The sequence below is a fragment of the Triticum dicoccoides genome, chromosome 6B (genome assembly GCF_002162155.2).
Source record: "Triticum dicoccoides isolate Atlit2015 ecotype Zavitan chromosome 6B, WEW_v2.0, whole genome shotgun sequence".
Lineage (NCBI taxonomy): Eukaryota > Viridiplantae > Streptophyta > Magnoliopsida > Poales > Poaceae > Triticum > Triticum dicoccoides.
The window spans coordinates 366,385,019-366,405,721 of NC_041391.1; positions in this window are offsets into that span (position 1 = coordinate 366,385,019).

Below are 20,703 nucleotides of genomic sequence, written 5' to 3' on the forward strand. Positions count from 1 at the left end.
CTTTACCCAAAACTTGAAAACTTCAGAACACAAAACTCAACAGAAAACTCATAAGCTCCGTCAGTATAAGAAAATAAATCACCACTTAGGTACTGTTGTGAACTCATTCTAAATTCATATTGGTGTAATATCTAGTGTATTCCAACTTCTCTATGGTTCATACCCTCCGATACTACTCAGATTCATCAAAATAAGCAAACAGCACATAGAAAACAGAATCTATCAAAAACAGAACATTCTGTAGTAATCTATATCATTCGAACACTTCTGTAACACTAAAAATTCTACCAAATTAGGAAAGCCTGATCAATTTGTGTACCAATCTAGATCAAAAAGAATCAGATCAAAAGCACAACTATCACCGTAAGCTATCCTAAAGGTCTTACTTGGCACTTTATTGAAGCAAAAGCTATAAAACATGATTACTACAGTAACATAATCATGTGAACACACAAAAACAGTAAAGGTAAATATTGGGTTGTCTCCCAACAAGCGCTTTTCTTTAATGCCTTTTAGCTAGGCATGATGATGACAATGATGCTCACATAAAAGATAAGAATTGAAACATAACGAGAGCATCATGAAGCATATGACTAGCACATTTAAGCCTAACCCACTTCCTATGCATAGGGATTTTGTGATGAAACAACTTATGGGAACAATAATCAACTAGCATAGGAAGGCAAAACAAGCATAACTTCAAAATTTTCAACACATAGAGAGGAAACTTGATATTATTGCAATATGTAGAAGCATATGCTCCTCTCTCATAATAACTTTCCGTAGCATCATGAACGGATTCAACCATATAACCAGCACCTAAAGCATTCTTTTCATGATCTACTTGCATAGAAATTTTACTACTCTCCCCATAAGCAAATTTATTCTCATCAATAGTAGTGGGAGAAAACTCAACAAAATAAATATCATGTGAAGCATAATCCAATGGAAAATTAAAATCATGATGACAAGTTTCATGGTTATCTTTATTCTTTATAGCATACATGTCATCACAATACTCATCATAAATAGGAGGCATGCTATCATCATAACATAATTTCTCATCAAAACTTGGGGGACAAAAAATATCATCTTCATCAAACATAGCATCCCCAAGCTTGTGGCTTTGCATATCATTAGCATCATGGATATTCATAGAATTCATACTAACAATATTGCAATCATGCTCATCATACAAAGATTTAGTGCCAAACATTCTAATGCATCCTTCTTCTAGCACTTGAGCACAATTTTCCTTTCCATAATTTTCATGAAAGATATTAAAAAGATGAAGTATATGAGGCAACCTTAATTCCATTTTTTGTAGTTTTCTTTTATAGACTAAACTAGTGATAAAACAAGAAACTAAAAGATTCGATTGGAAGATCTAAAGATAGACCTTCAAGCACTAACCTCCCTAGTAACGGCGCCAGAAAAGAGCTTGATGTCTACTATGCAACCTTCTCCTTGTAGACGTTGTTGGGCCTCCAAGTGCAGAGGTTTGTAGGACAGTAGCAAATTTCCCTCAAGTGGATGACCTAAGGTTTATCAATCGTTGGGAGACGTAGGATGAAGATGGTCTCTCTCAAACAACCCTGCAACCAAATAACAAAGAGTCTCTTGTGTCCCCAACACACCCGATACAATGGTGAATTGTATAGGTGCACTAGTTCGGCGAAGAGATGGTGATACAAGTGCAATATGGATGGCAGATATGAGTATTTGTAATCTGAAATTATAAAAACAACATGGTAGCAAGCGATAAAAGTGAGCGTAAACGGTATTGCAATGCTAAACAAGGCCTAGGGTTCATACTTTCACTAGTGCAAGTTCGCTCAACAATAATAACATAACTGGATCATATAACAATCCCTCAACCTGCAACAAAGAGTCACTCCAAAATCACTAATAGCGGAGAACAAACGAAGAGATTATTGTAGGGCACGAAACCACCTCAAAGTTATCCTTTCTGATCGATCTATTCAAGAGTCCGCAGTAAAATAACATGAAGCTATTCTTTCCGTTTGATCTATCATAGAGTTCGTACTAGAATAATACCTTAAGACACAAATCAACCAAAACCCTAATGTCACCTAGATACTCCAATGTCACCTCAAGTATCCATGGGCATGATTATATGATATGCATCACAAAATCTCCGATTCATCTATTCAACCAACACAAAGAACTTCAAAGAGTTCCCCAAAGTTTCTACCGAAGAGTCAAGACGAAAACGTGTGCCAACCCCTATGCATAAGTTCGCGAGGTCACGGAACTCGCAAGTTGATCACCAAAACATACATCAAGTGTTCTCAAATCCTTAAAGACTCAATCCGATAAGATAACTTCAAAGGGAAAACTCAATCCATTACAAGAGAGTAGAGGGGGAGAAACATCATAAGATCCAACTATGATAGCAAAGCTCACGATACATCAAGATCGTATCACCTCAAGACACGAGCGAGAGAGATAGAGAGAGAGAGATTAAACACATAGCTACTGGTACATACCCTTAGCCCTGAGGTTGAACTACTCCCTCCTCATCATAGAGAGTGCCGGGATGATGAAGATGGCCACCGGTGATGGATTCCCCCTCCGGCAGGGTGCCGGAACGGGCTCCCGAGAGTTTTTTGGTGGCTACAGAGGCTTGCGGCGGCGAAACTCCCGTTCTAGGTTATATTCTGAGTGTTTCTGTATATATAAGAGGTTTTGGCGTGGGGAACAAGTCAGGGGGGTCTCCGAGGCGGCCACGAGGTAGGGGGGCGCGCCCAGGGGTGTAGGGTGCCCCCACCCTCGTGGGTGCCTCAGGACTCTTCTGGCCCATCTCCGGTACTCCGTGGCCTTCTTCTGGTCCAAAAATAAACTCCGTGAAATTTTAGGTCAATTGGACTCCGTTTGATTTTCCTTTTCTGCGATACTCAAAAACAAGGAAAAGACAGAAACTAGCACTGGACTCTGGGATAATAGGTTGGTCTCAAAAATCATATAAAATAGCATATAAATGCATATAAAACATCCTAGATGGATAATATAATAGCATGGAACAATAAAAAATTATAGATACGTTGGAGACGTATCAGATATATGTGCCTAGATCTTTCCTCACCACATGATGCTTGCCAAAAGAGAAAATTAAAAAGGGAATAGAGAGAAAAACTTTGACTCTTTGCATAAAAGTAAATACTGAAAAGTAAAAGATAGGCCCTTCATAGAGGGAAGCAGAGGTTGCCATGCGCTTATATGTTTGTATGCTCAACCCCTTAGTGCAAAAGAACGTCAGGTTATATTGCCCCTTATGATAGCAACCTTTATTTTGCAGTCTGTCACTTTTATTCTTTGCCATCACAAGTTCGTACAACGCTCAATTTTCTCTTACACTACATGATCTAACACTTTTTAGAAGCAATTTTTATTTCCTTATTGCACCGATGACACCTTACTTGAAGGATCTTGCTCAATCCATAGGTAGGTGTGGTGGACTCTCAAAACAAGATTTAGGTTTAAGGATTTTTGGATGCACAAGTAATATCTCTACCTGGTGCGATATTTTTGGCTAGCAAAGATAGGGGGCAAGCACCACATGTTGAAGGATCTATGACAATATAACTTCTATGTGAATATGAACGAACATAATATGACCAATATTGTGATTGTCAAGCTTCAAAAGATTTCACTTTCTAAACCCAATGTGAAGCTACCACTAGGCATGATATGAAAATACAATTTGAACTTCATGATATTCAATTCATTCAATAATTTACTCATAGGATATAAGTGAAGCACACGAGTAAATGACAAGCTACTCCAAAAAGATATAAGTGAAGATCAAGCAAGTAGTTATGTAAATGGGTAGCTAATTGTGGATTCTCTCTTATTTAAAAACTTTCAGATCTAAGTATTTAATTAAAACGACAAGCAAGACAAAACAAAATAAATTGACGCTCCAAGAAAAACACATATCATGTGACGAATGAAAACATAACTCCAAGTGAGGTTACCGATAATGTTGGAGACGAAAGAGGGGATGCCTTCCGGGGCATCCCCAAGCTTAGTTGCTTGGATCTTCCTTGAATATTACCTTGGGGTGCCTCGGGCATCCCCAAGATTAGGATCTTGTCACTCATTATTCTCCTCATATCGACATCTCATCCAAAACTTGAAAACTTCAATCACACAAAACTTAACGGAACTTCGTGAGATAGCTTAGTATGATAAAGAGCAAACCATTTCACTTTGGTACTGTCAAAGGCAAGATTCACAATTGTTTACACACAATGCCTAATGTAGCATATCATTTCCACAATTTATATTGAGCAATATAAGCCATAGAAACAAGGAAACAAGCAAACTATGCATCGAAAACAGAATCTGTCAAAAACAGAACAGTCTATAGTAATCTGCACTCAAACCATACTTCTACTACTCCAAAAATTATGAAAAATTAGGACCACGTGAGCAATTTGTATATTAATCTTTTGCAAAAAGAATCAACTCAAAAAGCACTCTTTTGTTAAAAATGAGAGTTATTTTCGTGAGCGCAAAAGTTTCTGTTTTTCGGCAAGATCAAATCAACTATCACCCAACATGATCCCAAAGGCTTTACTTGGCACTTTATTGAAACAAAAATAATAAAACATGAGTACTACAGTACCATAGTCATGTGAACACACAAAAAAATAGATAAAAGTGTTGGGTTGTCTCCCAACAAGCGCTTTTCTTTGATGCCTTTTAGCTAGGCATGATGAGTTCAATGACGCTCGCATAAAAAATAAAGACTGAAACATAACAAGAGCATCATGAATCATAAGTTCCTCTCTCATAATAATTTTCAGTAGCATCATGTATAGATTCATCCATATAACCATAACATAAAGCTTTATTTTCATGATCCATAAGCATAGAAAATTTATTACTCTTTATGGCATACATGTCATCATAATAATCATCATAAGTAGTTGTTCTCATCATAGTCAATTGAAACCTCTTCAAAAATAGTGGATGTATCACAAAATAAAGTCATGACCTCTCCGAATCCACTTTCATCAAAATTTTAGTAAGATTCAACACCCTCCAAAATAGTGGGATCACTACCACCTAGAGTTGACACTCTTCCAAACCCACTTTCATCATTGTAATCATCATAAATAGGAGGCATGCTATCATCATAATAAATTTTCCTATCAAAAGTAGAAGGAATAAAAGGATCATATTCATTATGCAAAGCATCCCCAAGCTTAGGACAAGCATTATTTTCAGAAAATAAATCTTCAAACATTTCATACTCATTAAACATAGCATCCCCAAGCTTGTGGTTTTGCATATTATCATAATCATTCTTATCAATAGGATGAATGACACCAATAGTATAGCAAACATTGTTATCATATTCTTCCAAGCAAGTGCCAAAAATATTTTCAAGATCATAAAAGACATCATTGTCTTCCCAAGCATAATCATCACAACAAGTAGTAGGCATCAAAAAATCATACTCAATATCATCATCCTCCATCAACACATTTGATTCACTTTCATGAGGCACAATGGTGATAGGAGCAATATTACTTGGGAGAGTTACCTTTTTGCCTCTACTTTTTATTCATTTCTTTTTCTTCTTCACCACCTCAGGTGTGGGTTTAATCAATTTTTTCGAGCTTCTTGTTGAAGAGATTGATTGGATAGGAAGCTCCTCCTCGTTACCTGATTCATCATAATAAATACTAGGAGGGTATTGGGAAATATTTTCCCTTTCATTAGTACTCTCTTCATACAATATTTGTTTTCTTGTCTTTAGATAGTTGGCAATAAAAAGATTCTCAATGCAATTTACCGCACAAAACATATAAATTTCCTGTAGATCAAAATCAAGAAATCTCTTAGGGTTATAAGGAATATTCTTAGTTATACATTTCATTTCTTCATAACCGAGAAGCAAACTAAGTTCATTATGATATGCAAGGGAAATTAAGTCATCACAATTTTTGGACACGATTTGATCATGAAACAATTTGCATTGGAGATTTAAGTGACCAAGTTCATTGCAAAGTTCGCAAGGATGGCGAAAGAAATTAAATTTTTCAGCACAACCATCTAGCTTCTCTTGCAACCATTTTGCTTCTAAATACTTATGCCACTTGCAAAATCTATCTTCCCTTTTTGGTGTACTTTTGCACTCCCAATTCACTCCGCAAAAATTGACATTCTTATAGGAGACATCATTATCATGACCAATGCAATCATCATTAACATTTTGGATATTCAAAGAATTTATACTAACAACATTGCAATCATGCTCATCATTCAAATAATTTTTGCCAAACATTTTATTGACTTCTTCTAACAATTGAGCACAATTTTCCGGATCATCATTTTCAAGAAAGACATTATAAAGATGATCAATAATATGATGCAACCTCAATTCCATTTTTTATGTAGTTTTCTTTTGTAAACCAAACTAGTGATAAAACAAGAAACTAAAAGATTCGATTGCAAGGTCTAAAGATATACCTTCAAGAACTCACCTCCACGGCAACGGCGCCAGAAAAGAGCTTCGTTGACGGGAAGTGAGTGTCGCTTACCTAGCCTCCTCGGCAACGGCGCCAGAAAAGAGCTTGATGTCTACTACGCAACTTTATTCTTGTAGACTCGTGTTGGGCCTCCAAGCGCAGAGTTTTGTAGGACTGTAGCAATTTTCCCTCAAGTGGATGACCTAAGGTTTATCAATCCGTGGGAGGCGTAGGATGAAGATAGTCTCTCTCAAGCAATCCTGCAATGAAATACAAGAAATCTCTTGTGTCCCCAACACACCCAATACAATGGCAAATGTATAGGTGCACTAGTTCGGCGAAGAGATGGTGATAAAAGTGTAATACAGATAGTAGATATTGGTTTTTGTAGTAAGAACAATAAAAAAACAACATGGTAATAAATGATATAACGGAGCACAACGGTATTGCAATGATGGAAAATGAGGCCTAGGGTGCATACTTTCACTAGTGCAATCTCTCAACAATGCTAACATAGTTGGATCATATGGTTATCCCTCAAAGTGCAATAAAGAATCACTCCTGACTTCCTATTAGCGGAGAACAAAAGATAGAAAGTGTTTGTAGGGTACGAAACCACCGCAAAGCTATTATTTCCGATCAATCTATCCTAGAGTTCGTACTAAAATAACAGCAAGCTATTCTTTCTGTCCGATTGAATCAAGAGTTCGTACTAAAATAACACCATATGATACACCTCAACCAACTCTAATGTCACCTAGAAATCCCAATGTCACCGCGCGTACCCATGAGTTAATTATATGATATGTATCAAACAATTTCAGATTCTTACTACTCAATCCACACAAAGAACTACAAGGAGACCCCAAAGTTTCTATCGGAGAAAAGATAAAAAATGTGCATCAACCCCTATGCATAGATTACCCCAAAGTCACCTCGGGAATCCGCAAGTTGAGTGCCATAACATATATCAAGTGAATAAGAATAATACCCCATTGTCACCACATGTATTCATATGCAAGACATATATCATGTGTTCTCAAATCTGAACATTCAATCCGACATGACAAAACTTCAAAGGGTAAAGATTCAATTCATCACAACAAGAGTAGAGAGGGTAGAAACATCATATGATCCATTTATGTTAACAAAGCCCATGATATATGAAGATCGTGACATGTCAAGATCATGAGAGAGAGATTAAACACATAGCTACTGGTACAAACCCTTAGCCTTGAGGGTGGACTACTCCCTTCTCATCGTGGTGGCCGCGGGAATGATGAAGATGGCCACCGGTGATGATCTCCCCCTCCGGTAGGGTACCGAAACAGGCTCCCGATTGGTTTTCGGTGGCTACAGAGGCTTGCGGCAGTGGAACTTCTGATCTGGGGTCTCCGTGAGGGTTTTTGGAATATTTGAGAATTTATAGGGCGAAGAAGGGGTACGGGCGGCCACCGAGGTGGGCACAACCCACCAGGGCACGCCCGGGGGCCTAGGCGCGCCCTGGTGGGTTGTTCTCCCCTTGAAGCACCCCCAGGTGCTGCTTTGGCCCACTGGTAATCTTTTGGTCCATAAAAAATCCACAAAACATTTCGTGATGTTTGAAGAACTTTGGTTTCTGCACAAAAAACAACACCACGGTAGTTCTGCTGAAAACAACGTCAGTCCGGGTTAGTTCCATGGAAATCATACCAAAACCATATAAAATTATTGTAAACATGGCATGAGTACTTCATAAATTATAGATACGGTTGAGACGTATCATCCTCCCCCCTTTTGTTTACCAGAAGGAGGAGAAGGGAAGAGAGGGGGGAGGAAAGACGGGGGCGCCTCCCCCTCCTCCTACTCCAATTCAGCCTCCTTCCTTGGGGGGGGGGGCACCCCTTGTGGGCTGGTGTGCTCCCCTCCGATGGCCCATATGGCCCATATCTTCCCCCGGGGGGTTTCGGTAACCCGCCTGTACTCCGATATGTACCCGATACATTCCAGAACACTTCCGGTGTCCGAATACTAGCATCCAATATATCAATATTTACCTCGTGACTATTTCGAGACTCCTCGTCATGTCCGTGATCTTATCCAGGACTTCGAACAATATTCGGTGACCAAATCACATAACTCATATAATACAAAAGTCATCCAACATTAAGCGTGCGGACCCTACGGGTTCGAGAACTATGTAGACATGACCGAGACACCTCTCTGGTCAATAACCAACAACGGAACCTGGATGCTCATATTGGCTCCCACATATTCTACGAAGATCTTTATTGGTCGAACCGTTATGACAACAGACATTATTCCCTTTGTCATCGGTATGTTACTTGCCCGAGATTCGATCGTCGGTATCTTCATACCTAGTTCAATCTCGTTACCGGCAAGTCTCTTTACTCGTTCCGTAATGTATCATCCCACAACTAACTCATTAGTCACATTGCTTGCAAGGCTTCTTATGATGTGCATTACCGAGAGGGCCTAGAGATACCTCTTCGATACTCGGAGTGACAAATCCTAGTCTCGATCTATGGCAACCCAACAAACACCTTCGGAGATACCTGTAGAGCATCTTTATTATCACCCAGTTATGTTGTGATGTTTGATAGGACACAAATTCCTCTGGTATCCAGGAGTTGCATAATCTCATAGTCGGAGGAATATGTATTTGACATGAAGAAAACATTAGCAATAAAACTGAATGATCATTATGCTAAGATAACAGATGGGTCTTGTCCATCACATCATTCTCCTAATGATGTGATCCCGTTCATCAAATGACAACACATGTCTATGGCTAGGAAACTTAACCATCTTTGATTGCTAGTTAAGTAGAGGCATACTAGGGACACGGTGTTTTTTCTATTTATCCACACATGTATCAAGTTTCCGGTTAATACAATTCTAGCATGAATAATAAACATTTATCATGAATAAGGACATATAAAATAACATATTTATTATTGCCTCTAGGGCATATTTCCTTCAAATAGAGCACCGCCCGAGTCCGCCACTCTCTGTACTCGCTCGGTTCTGCCTCGAGATCGTCCCGCTCCACCTCTCTCACCCAAGCAACCTACACTACCCCCACGAAGACTGTAGTGATACCCATGCCCCTCTGATGACCACCAGAGCTGATCCCGCGGACGGCCATGAGCTCCGACCACGGTGAGCCCCGACCTCGCTATATAAGGCCTTCCTGAGCCCCTCTCTCCACTCCACTCACCCTCTCCCACTCCCAATCGCCCCCTGCACCACCCATTCATCCACTAGAGCCCCCAAGCTCAAGGTCGACCTCGAGCTCCGCCACCTCGGCTCGTCGTCGTTTGAGCAGTACAGGCCTACCTCGACCCCTTTCTTCTTCCTATGGGTTTCCAGAAGCTCGCTGACCCATTCCCCTCTCTCTCCCGCGTTGTTTGTAGCCTGGAGCAAGCGGATCGACCTCGAGCCAAAGCTCCGCCACGTCATTCCTCGTCGCCGGCAAACTAGGCCTTGATGTCTACTACACAACTTGTTCCTGTAGGCTCGTGTTAGGCTTCCAAGCGCAGAGTTTTGTAGGACAGTAGCAATTTTCCCTCAAGTGGATGACCTAAGGTTTATCAATCCGTGGGAGGCATAGGATGAAGATGGTCTCTCTCAAATAACCCTGCAACCAAATAATAAAAAGTCTCTTGTGTACTCAACACACCAAATATAATGGTAAGTTGTATAGGTGCACTAGTTCGGCAAAGAGATGGTGATACAAGTGTAGTAATGATAGTAGATATTGATTTTTTTAATAGGAACAATAAAAACAACAACAAGGTAGCCATTGATAAAACGGAGCACAACGATATTGCAATGCTTGAAAATGAGGCCTAGGGTCTATACTTTCACTAGTGCAATCTCTCAACAATGCTAATATAATTGGATCATATAACCATCCATCAACGTGCTATGAAGAATCACTCCAAAGTTCGTATCTAGCAGAGAACATTAGATGAAACTGTTGTTAGGGTATGAAACCACCTCAAAGCTATTCTTTCCGATCGATCTATCCAAGAGTTCGTACTAAAATAACACCAAGTTATCCTTTCCGATCGATCTATCTAGAGTTTGTACTAAAAATAACACCAAGTTATCCTTTCCGATCGATCCATCAAGAGTTTGTACTAAGATAACACCAAATAATTTCTGGTTCACAGTACTCAATCCAAGTATCCAACACAAAGAACTTCAAAGAGTGCCCTAAGATTTCTACTGGAGAAATAAAGACGAGAACGTGCATCAACCCCTATGCATAGATTACCCAAATGTCACCTTGGGAATCCGCGAGTTGAGTGCCAAAACACATATCAAGTGAATGAATAAGATTCCCCATGGTCACCATGGGTATTCATAGCAAGACATGCATCAAGTGTTGTCAAATCCATAAAAGTATTCAATCCGATAAAAACAAAATCTCGAAGGGAAAACTCAACTCATCACAACAAGATAGAGAGGGAAAACACCATATGATCCAACTATATTAACAAAGCATGTGATACATCAGATCGTGACATCTCAAGAACACGAGAGAGGGAGAGAGAGATTAAACACATAGCTACTGGTACAAACCCTTAGCCGCGAGGGCGGACTACTCCCTCCTCATCATGGTGGCCGCTGGGATGATGAAGATGGCCACCAGTGACGATTTCCCCCTTCGGTAGGGTGCCGGAACAGGGTTTAGATTGGTTTTTCATTGCTACATAGGCTTGCGATGGCGGAACTTCTGATCTACGGTTATTTCTGGGGGTTTATGTATTTATATGATTTTTTGGCGTTGGTTTCACGTGTAGATGGGCCTCGAGGTGAGCACGATACACTAGGGCGCGCCCTGGTGGGCTGTGCCCACCTCGTGGCTCTTCTGGCCCTCCCATAAAGCTTCTAGTGCCTCTTTTGTTCCAAAAAAGATCGTCAAAAAGTTTCGTTGCATTTGGAGAACTTTCATTTCTGCACAAAAAACATCACCACAGTAGTTCTGCTGAAAACAACGTCAGTCCGGGTTACTTCCATTCAAACCATACCAAAACCATATAAAATTGTTGTAAACATGACATGAATACTTCATAAATTATAGGTACATTGGAGACGGATCAGCATCCCAAAGCTTAATTCCTACTTGTCCTCGAGTAGCTAAATGATAAAATAAATAATTTATGAAGTGTGAATGCTAACATAGTGCATAAGTTTGATCAATGATAATTTCAATCACTTTTCCTAGCATCATAACATCAAATCTTTCTCATAAAACTTCTCATGTTAAAGTATCAACCAATTAACATGTTATGGTTCAAACAATGAATTCTCTTGAAACTTAACAACCTATGTTCTTAGCCACCAAGCAATTGCAATTCAACTTATTCAACAAAGTCTAAGTAAGTGCTCCACATACTCAATCAACATATAGTCTTCTATGATTGCTAGTATTCAAATCATATTCTTAGAACAAATGGCATCCATCGAACACAGAGAAAGATAGGGGCTTAATGTTTCGCCTCACAACTCATTTATCATAGAGATAACTGTCAACAATAATAATTCATGATCAAATATATTTGACTGGTCATATGTGCCTAGGTCTTTCCCACCACATGATGCTTGCCAACTAGAGAATAATTGAGGTTGAAATAGGAATGCATACTATTGACTCTTGCATAAAAGTAAATATTAAAAAGTAAAAGATAGGCCGTTCATAGAGGGAAGCAGAGGTTGTCATGCGCTTTTTGGTTTTGTATGCACAATCCCTTAATGCAAAAGAACATCACATTATATTGCCCCTTATGATAGCAACCTTTATTATGCAGTCCATCGCTTTTATTACTTTGCCATCACAAGTTCGTACAACGCTCAATTTTCTCTTACACTAAATGATCAAACACATTTAGAAGCAATTTTTATTGCCTTTTTGCACCGATGACAACTTACTTGAAGGATCTTATTCAATCCATAGGTAAATATGGTGTACACTCATGGCAAGAAATTGGGTTTAAGGGTTTTTGGATGCACAAGTAGTATCTCTACTTAGTACAAATTTTTGGCTAGCAAAAGATCCTAAGGAAGCACCACATGTTGGAGGATCCATAACATAACTTTTATGCAAATATACCCAAACATAACTCATTACGTGGTGTTCCTTCTCCAACTTCAACTAATTTGCTCAAGTTTGAAAATAATTAATGGGTATTCACAATCATAGAAGATGTCCAAGATAATATATTTGTATGTGAAAGTTCTCTTCCTTATACTAATCATTCATGAATTCCTGGTATGACCAATATTGTGATTGTCAAGCTTCAAAAGATTCACTTTCTAAACCCAATATGAAGCTACTACTAGGTATGATATGAACATATAATTTCAATTTCATCGTATTCAATCCATTCAAAAATTTACTCATAGGATGTATGTGAAGCACAAAAGTAAATGACAAACTACTCCAAAAAGATATAAGTGAAGATCAAGCGAGTAGTTAAGTAAAGGGGTAGCTAATTGAGGACTCTCTATTATTTAGAAACTTTCAGATCTAAGTATTTTATCAAAACAGCAAGCAAAACAAAACAAAATGACACTCTAAAAATAGCACACATCATGTGAAGAAGCAAAAACTTAGGCTCAACGGATGCTAACTGATAATTCTTGATGAAGAAAGGTGGGATGCCTACCGGGGCATCCCCAAGCTTAGATTCTTGAGACTTCTTGAAATATTATCTTGGTATGCCTTGGGCATCCCAAAGCTTGAGCTTTTATATCTCCTTAATTCCTTTTATATCACGGTTTCCCTTAATCTTAAAAGCTTCATCCACACAAAACTCAACAAGAACTCGTGTGAGAAGTTAGTATGAATCAATGCAACACCTTCTCATTCTCTACTGTAACAAAACACTAAAATTATTATTTAACATTGCATACTAAATGCCTCTGCATATTTAATACTCTTATCCTCAAATAGAATCATTAAACAAGCAAACCTATGCAAACATAACAACAATATGTCTAAACAGAACAATCTGTAAAGAGTGCAATTAGATTCATTGTCAGGACCCCGTTCCTAAGTCACACCGATATAGCATGTAACACATCATATCACTTTGCGGCCTCACACTCGGTATTCCCACTGGTGCCATATTATATGGCCCGGGACCGTTTGCGCCTTTTGGCTCACGTAGATAGTGCCGCTAGCATCCATATGACAAAGAACCCGGGCCGACATGACTAGTCATAAACCCAAGGTGGCGGTAACTTACAGGGACATGCATACATGACCCAGCAACGAACGTGTCGATCAACAACGTATGAACCCAAGTTGTAGCAAGCTACAAGGACTTAAAGGAAGAACGCGTGACATTTCCCTGAAGGGACAGATACAGGAACGAAGAAGGACACATGCCGGCCAACCTAAGTGTTCCGGAGCAGTAGCAAGCTACCATGGCTCAGTGGAAGCACTAGGTGAAATTTACCGGTAAGAGAGGCTACCAAGAATAAACAACTAGGTTGTCAGATCCCACACATACCAAGCATTTCAAAAATCATACACACAATATGCTCGATATGTGCAAATACAACATGGCATCACAACATGACTCTACAACTCAAGTATTTATTCATTAGGCTCCGAGGAGCCAAGTATTAGAAACATGGGTAACAAGACCCAACATACAGAGCATACAAGTCAAAAGCACATGCGAAAGCTCAGCATGTCTGAGTATGGACATCTACAAATGAAAAGAGCTGAGAAGCCTGACTATCTATCAGACCCTCCAGAGGGCACAAGATCGTAGCTGAGGTAACAAGCTAAATGTCGGAGTCCATGCGGAACTAGTAGTGAGACTGAAGTCTCTCTGCAAAAATATAAATTAAGCAAACGTGAGTACAAATGTACCCAGCAAGACTTACATTAGAACTAGCTACATATGCATCATTATCAACAAAGGGATGGTGGGGTTTATCTGCAGCAAGCCAGCTATCCTGAACTAGCTACATATGCATCATTATCAACAAAGTGACTCGGTGGCTATCCTGAACTAGGACTGCAAGTACTCTTTTGAGGTGGCGCACACGAGTCCACATATTCACCATATGAACATACAACTATGGATCTGCTCCCGTCTCCATACGAGAACGCCATCCATAGCACTCACGCTTATCTTGTGCATTTTAGAGTATCGACTATCCCTTGTCTATGAACTGTATAGGCAACCCAGTAGTCCTTTATCACGGACGCAACTATTTGAATAGATCATGTTAACCCTGCAGGGGTGTACTTCTTCGCACACGCTCTCGCCACTTACCGCCATGCACACGTCATGTATCTCGGCAACCTTCAAGCGGAAGCCTGGCGAGGGTGTCTGCCATGACCCGACTAACCACACAAGTCTCTAGTCCAGGTTTATCGCCCATTCGGGTTCCATCCGCAAGGAGATCCGGCCGGGGTGTCGCTCACGACCCCAAATGATGTGAGCAAGGTTCCCAAGCCCACCATCTGGGTGCCACTTGGTACAACATGCTACTACACCTAGTCTGTCCCAAGCCCACCTATACCGGGTGCCACTTGGTAGACTACTAGCACTACCTACAAACACCAAAAACTAGTTGCCACTCCTGGACAGAGATCGAGTTGATTAATAAGTCGAGAGGGGCACTTAAGCATTCCAATGTGTGGTAGTAACTGTCTTGGATCACAAACACAGAACTCAGTTCCTGAGAACAGTTTCAATGAGACAACCCACCATGTACTCCTACATGGCCTCTCACCTCTACCTTTACCAAATCATGTTCACACACTTAGCTCTCAACAGTAGGACATGTTCACCACATTCCAATTCATCCCCGATGAATCAGACCTGACTCAACTCTAAGCAGTAGCAGGCATGACAAACAAGCATGAATGTGTAAGCACAGCATGGCTCAAACAACTCCTACTCATGCTAGTGGGTTTCAACTATTTACTGTGGCAAAGATAGGTCATGCAGAGGAAAGGGGTTCAGCTACCGCAACATGTAACAGTTGAATCGTTGTTGTCCTAATGCAGTAAAAGAGAGCAGGATCGAGAGAGTGGGATTGTATTGGAATGAACAAGGGGTTTTTGCTTTCCTGGCACTTCTGAAGATAGTGTAGCTCTTCATCGGTGTCATCGATCACATCACCGGAACGTCGTCTACTCAGAGGGGACAAATACCGGCAAACAAGGAAGAACACAATTAATGCAATGCACAATATGATGTATGATCATGACATGGCAAAATGAGTGTGTTGGGTTAATATAACTACAACCAAATGGGTTTGAGTCATTTTGATCCAAAGGTTCAACCCCAAACTCAAATTATGAACTTAAATAGTGCTTTATCATGTTTTGATCTAAACAGCAAGGTTAAGTTGTTTAAACATGCATGAAACCAGTATAGATGGATACATTGGATTTTTCTGATCATTTTTCATATATAAATCATTGCATTTGGAGTTATAGATTAATTTCTATGATTTTTTGAAGTTTATAAAAATTTCTAGAATTTTCTGAATAAGATTAAATCGAGAAAACTCATTACTGCATCAGCACGATGTCATCAAGTCAACATGCCAGCCAGTGTCAAATATGACAAGCGGGGCCCACCGGTCAGTGAGACAGGGTTAAACCCGTGTTGACTTGGTCTTTGACCTGCTGCGGGGCCTGCTGTTAGTGTCTAGGTGTGGTCCAGCTGGCGGGGATTAGTGCTAATGACCCTGCCGCGTCGGCTGTCGCTGGAGTTTGGCTGACGGTGACCAAAACTGCGGCGGCAACTCACCGGACTTCCGTTGCGAGCGGCGACGCGCGGGGACCACTGGGGCGTAGCCCGTGCTCTCTCGCATCCAGAGGGGCAGGTGGGTGGCCGCGGGTGTGCCGGAGCTCGGCTACGAGCGGTGCGGGGCTGCAGGGTACGGAGAGGCCAACTAAGGGGATATGCGGGCTCCTGGGGAAGCTAGGAGCTTGCTAGGCTTGTCGGTCTGAGCGCAGCAGCACAGAAGCGCCATGCCCGGCGTCCATGGAGGACGACGGTGCTCGGTACGGTGGCTAGCACGATTACAGCGCGGGAAAACCACGGGGAGAGAGGGAAAACGTAGGAGAGCTAACAGCGGGGCTAGCGGAGGCGACGGTGAGGTCGAGGAAGCTCTGGACGCGCCGAATTGGGCGGTGGGGATCGTCGGCAGAGTCGATGATGAAGACGGCGGGGACGATGTTGCAGTGCTCCTGCGGTCACGTGCTTTGGGTGTCTAGCTCCACGGGGTCGTGGCGGAGCTCGGGGACGCGGAGAGGGAGTGAGTGAGTGGCTGTGGCCATGCTGGTGCTCGTTGGCGCACGGTGGCGGCTCTCGGGGTTGCTCGAAGCTACGAGACAACGAGAGCCAGAGGAGAGGGGGGAGGTTAGATAGTGAGGGGAGAGGCAAGGGAGGTTGGGGATGTCTCCTAGCGTTGCGAGAAGGTCTAGGGGGAGAGGAAGCAGGAGGTGGCGTCCGGTGCGCGCGCGGGCGACATGCCTCTGCCTACTGGCAGAGGTTGAAGACGCCGCTTCGGCCTGGTGGGCTGGGCCAGCTACAGGGACGGGCCAGGTAAGCGCAGTTCAGTCCTTTCCTCTCTCTCTTTACTGTTTTCTATTTCTGTTTTGTTTTCTATTTATTTCTTTTCTGTTTTGAATTAGTAAAAATACTAATTCATTTTTAAAATTCCCGAGACAAATTTTGGGACATTATTTTGGTTATTCCAAAGTCCCACAAATGAGTCCAGAATATTTGGAGCATTTAAAATATTTATAGAATTCAAATGCCCCAATGCAAATACAATATGGGTTAATTTAAAAATCCATAAATGACCAATAAATATGCTCATCATTTTGGCAGAGGTTTTCACCTTTATTAAAAATCATGTACATTTTTAAAGGGCATTTTGGGTTCTTGAAAAAGATTTTATTTGATCCTATTGAATTCTTTCTAGTGCGAGGGTTTGATCAATCCCCATTTCAACTTTAAATAAAATTTAAACATGATGCAACACATGACTAGCTAGCCCAAAGCATACCAGAACTAGGGATGTGACAACTCACCACCACTAAACAAGAATCTCGTCCAGGGATTCAAGAAGTGAGGTAAGAAGACAGAGGGAACACAAAGCTAACACGATCTTCATGATCCAACTTGCACTTCATAGGAGTGTCGATTCCTTGCATCATCTTAGTCTTGACAACTCTGCTTTTGAGATCTACATGAAACACGAGGTCAGAGACAACTCTACTATGATGGATCGTCTTAATGATCACAATATCAACTCACGAAATGAGACGTAGAAACATCTCTTGAGTCGAGAGGCAAAACACACCTGGGAAAGGATGGAAGAAACAATTTGACGAGGGATTCAAAGTAGCGAGGAAAAATTGCCATGATTCCATAATGGGGCACCTCAGGAAAGGTGACTTGTAGAATCATTACCTGAAGTGGCAAAAAGAATTACTTTTGATACATAGTTCATCGAAACTCTTCATACCTGCCTGAGGCAATTCACAATTGATCATTTGAAAGAGCTCGAAGAAATGGCATACTCGGACTAGGATGGATGATGTGGACTACCTTGTTGAAGACAACGCAGGGGATGATTTTTGCTTATCATCGGAAATGGATGAAACCTGTGGTAGGACCACTTTGAAAATGATCCTGATCAGTAATTACTAAGAAGGATAGTCCATGGTAGAATGGCACAATGGTGGTGCAAGCTAGGAACAAAATGCAAATGCTGGGAATGATTCTAGTAACTGAGGAGAAACTCAACAGTAGAGAATGATTCCACTTTTGAAAGATTATGTCATAATCGAAGAAACTGAGAGCGAATCCCAATTAACGCCGACGATAAATCCTAGTGCTTGCGCGTGCTCTCAAGAACTTGAGCATTTCCATATTCATCAAGGTTTTACCAATATCCGTGTCAAGTATCCTGGCAACACAACATACTACCATGATGAATAGTGATGGACGATGCAGATGCAAAGGAAGATAACACCTTCTCAGATTTCACCTTAGCGAGGCCAAGGAATCAAATTTGGATGGTCGACCGAGAGACATTTAGCACTCCGCTTCTAATGTTCTCCTTGATGTGCTAGCGTAATCCATTCATAGATATGGTTTGATATCTAGAACATCAAGTAAAAGGTCGGACTTCGGAAACACAAATATCCATAAGGAAAAACTTCTGGAGTAAATCCTATGAGATCCTTATGGGGAGGTGGCCAACTTCCTCAATCAAGATACTACAATAATAGGTCTTCCGGCTGGGTGCGTTGGCCACGACATCCACTTTACCGGTTACAGAGAGACCAACATTATAGTTCTTGGGAGACATTCCAACCATCATATATTCCTGAGATTCAGATCTGTTTGGTGTTAGGATATTCCAGACTCATCGAGTCTAGAAGAAAAATGAAAGTTTGCAACACAAATTGACGAGATGGCGTTGCAAGATTCTCGGGAATAAACTACGATAGCAAGCTCCAAAACATGAGCTAGTTCTGCTACACACATGTTTGCATGCTGTCCCAGACAAGAATGGCCACCTGGTAGTCTTACAACAAAACATTACCAAGTTCTGGTAGGGAACCATCAACGAGGATATCAAAGTCCTTACATAAGTCTAGATTAGCTATTATGAAGGAACTTCTTCTCCTTGAACAAGTCAATCAGTGTCTTGGTGTGCTAGGAAACACATATAGAATGGAGGCGGCCAACCTATCACACCATAGAGTACTTCGCACATGCGTGACTAACTTGGGACGATTCCAGATGAAGCAAAACAACTTTTCTCAAATTCATGGCGACAACTTGCACCAAAAGCACGTGGACCAGAGGAAGTCACTTCTTTCATCCATCATATGCTTCATGAACGGGACATGAAGATAATGCTTATAGAAGTTTCCAACACTAGCTGGATGTTCATCACAAATCATGGAGAAGATAAAAATGTTTCTGATGGGCTCAACAACAATTCATCCAGGGTTCCATAAAAATGAAATTCCATAACTATGTGAACAAGGTGGTAGCATTGGTCAGACCCGAAAGAAATAATGGAGTATGCTCGAGGAAACAACCACGAGTAAGACAACATTACGAATATCGTTGGTTCTGATTTGATTTGACAATAGCCCATACTCAAATCAAAGACTGGATAAGACAATAGCGCCGATGATTTATCACGAGGATCAATCGATGGGAATACCATCCTTCTTCAACCCACATACAAGATATCCCTTGAAATGAGCTAAGTCAGGTAAGATTTTATCTTCCAACTCTCCAAGTTGTTGTTTAGCTTAACCAATTAGCTCAGGGTATCCGACACAGATTCTTGGAGAAAGGGTGGTTTACAAGAAAACCAACTTGATCACGAACTCAACATAGCGGTCAGGTGACAACCTGGTGATATTTCCGAGAAGATATTCGGAAAATCACGAACCACTAATATGTCATTAAGATCGAGAACAATCTTGCCTTTCAGAGCAAGACGATATGATCAAAAGAGCGAGGGATTGACACAATCCTAACTCAAATAAGGACTAGGCAGCACAATCTATCTTAGAATGATGATTCAAGAACCAACACGATAAGAATGAAATTATTGTCCTTTAACTACCAAGCAACAAGGTTGCTAGGAGTAATGATTTCACACATCATGATTCACTTGTCGGCTTTCCGGTTACAATAACATGAGAACCAAGGAATGAATAATGATGGCGAGAAGTTCACTGCATCAAGAATTCATAAGAGCTGGTGCAAATCTCATGAGAATCCTGACATAAAGGGGGTAATACTCCAGGGTAGAACATAATCAAAAGCTGGATTGGCATTTTGATTTGCGGATTACCACTGCTTTGACCCAATCCTTGATATGGATGAGGTTCTGGAGTTTGTTTCTCCTAGTCATTCCAAGATAGAATGGCTTGACGGACCACACGAATAATAAGCACCGATGAACACGATTGTAGAACTACTCCTGACTATCAATTGATAGACGAGGGCCAGAAAACAACTAAGGAGGGACAACTCAAAAGAATATATGATTTTCTGAGTTGTGGATGCATAGATTATCATGTCGAACGAGTTCAACATATTTCTTCCGGATAACCCTGCGGAGAAGGTAGAACTGGCAGAGTCACATCATAGAATCGAGAACTCGTCAA